This window comes from Myotis davidii, unplaced genomic scaffold, assembly GCF_000327345.1.
Source record: "Myotis davidii unplaced genomic scaffold, ASM32734v1 scaffold269, whole genome shotgun sequence".
Taxonomy (NCBI): Eukaryota; Metazoa; Chordata; class Mammalia; order Chiroptera; family Vespertilionidae; genus Myotis; species Myotis davidii.
The window spans coordinates 2,254,964-2,255,596 of record NW_006383008.1 but is presented as its reverse complement, the minus strand read 5'-3'; positions in this window follow the sequence as shown (position 1 = coordinate 2,255,596).

The window sequence follows — 633 nt, the reverse complement described above, 5'->3', positions numbered from 1 at the left end:
CCCTTACCTCAGAATGTCTTTTACCTTGTAATTCTTCCATAGTCATTCTTAATTTAGGGTGATTTTAATTTTCTTCTACTTCTTTCTTGAGTTTTTCTAGCTTTGGGTCATCAGCTCTTACTGTTTCATCAACCACGCTCAAGTTCTTGCATTTTTGCCTTGTAGTTCTCATTCACAGAAGTAATTTCTTCACTGTATCCTTATGAAAATTCATAGCAGAATGCTAGGACAAATTTTTCAACTTGTCCATGCTAACCTTGTTATAGTGTGTGTTCTTTAACATTTGGTACGTTGTGCGGCACTTTTGTCTTTTCCTATATTGTTTTTGTATTGGTACTGTGGCTGTTCTTTTTTACTCATAATGAACAGAGTTAGTTTTTCTCATCTAGGTTCCTGGGAAGAGGAGAGGGGGAAATAGCTATCTGGGATTTACAAAGTTGTGGTCTTCTCTGCTCCGTCAGAAATAGACTGCTCTCAGCAAACATCACTTCTGTTTAATCTTTCTGTAGCCCCTCCTTACTTCAGACAAGACACATCCAAGAGGGCGTAGGTCACCAGCTCTATTCACTTCAGTTCCCACACTCATTGCCGAAAGTAAGATGTGTATTATTGGCAAATCAAGATGAGCAATTC